This window comes from Meleagris gallopavo, chromosome 14 (assembly GCF_000146605.3).
Source record: "Meleagris gallopavo isolate NT-WF06-2002-E0010 breed Aviagen turkey brand Nicholas breeding stock chromosome 14, Turkey_5.1, whole genome shotgun sequence".
In the NCBI taxonomy this organism is placed as follows: domain Eukaryota; kingdom Metazoa; phylum Chordata; class Aves; order Galliformes; family Phasianidae; genus Meleagris; species Meleagris gallopavo.
The window spans coordinates 5,182,248-5,182,790 of NC_015024.2; the positions used below are offsets into that span (position 1 = coordinate 5,182,248).

At 55.4% G+C, this 543-nt stretch overlaps 1 protein-coding gene across 6 annotated transcripts in view; it reads right to left on the minus strand.

Moving 5' to 3' along the window:
- The window catches only part of IQSEC1 (IQ motif and Sec7 domain ArfGEF 1), a 314,042-nt gene that overhangs the window by 312,587 nt on the left and 912 nt on the right, over nucleotides 1-543 (minus strand). The window lies entirely within an intron of this gene.

Here is a 543-nt window from a genome sequence, read left to right on the forward strand (position 1 = left end):
AGCGCTGCGGGGCGGCTCCGGCACAACCCCGGCCTGAGCCCGAGAGCTTATTTGTAAACACGGGGAACTCGAGTGTACCAGAGCACAAGTAGCTCTTTGTGCTGTAGCAGAGCAGTGAAGTGGGCTCTTAATACGATGCATGCTTTTCCCACTCAATTCAAGTAAAGCTAAGTCTTAAATTACTTGTCCGTCAGTAGAAACGAGGCGGGTAAACGCTCCGACTTCAGTTATTGCCATTCTCGAATTTCTGTTACTAAGAATCGCGCACAATTAAGCAGCTTTCTGCACACCGTAAAGGAGCCACGATTAATTACAGATTATTGAGTCTGCAAGTAGACGCAAAGATTTGGAACAAACGTGTCTCTGAAAGCGGCGAGCCCGCGTTTGGATGAGTCAGTTCGCGCTGTGGCGAGCTGCCAGGGTCTGCTGACCCATTCTCTGGGTCACTTTCGTTAGCGGCGAGAGCGCGCCCGCTGCGCGCTGCCCGGAGCGCTGGGAGGAGCGGCGGACCCGTGCCCGGCCGGCGGAGAGCCGGCACCACCC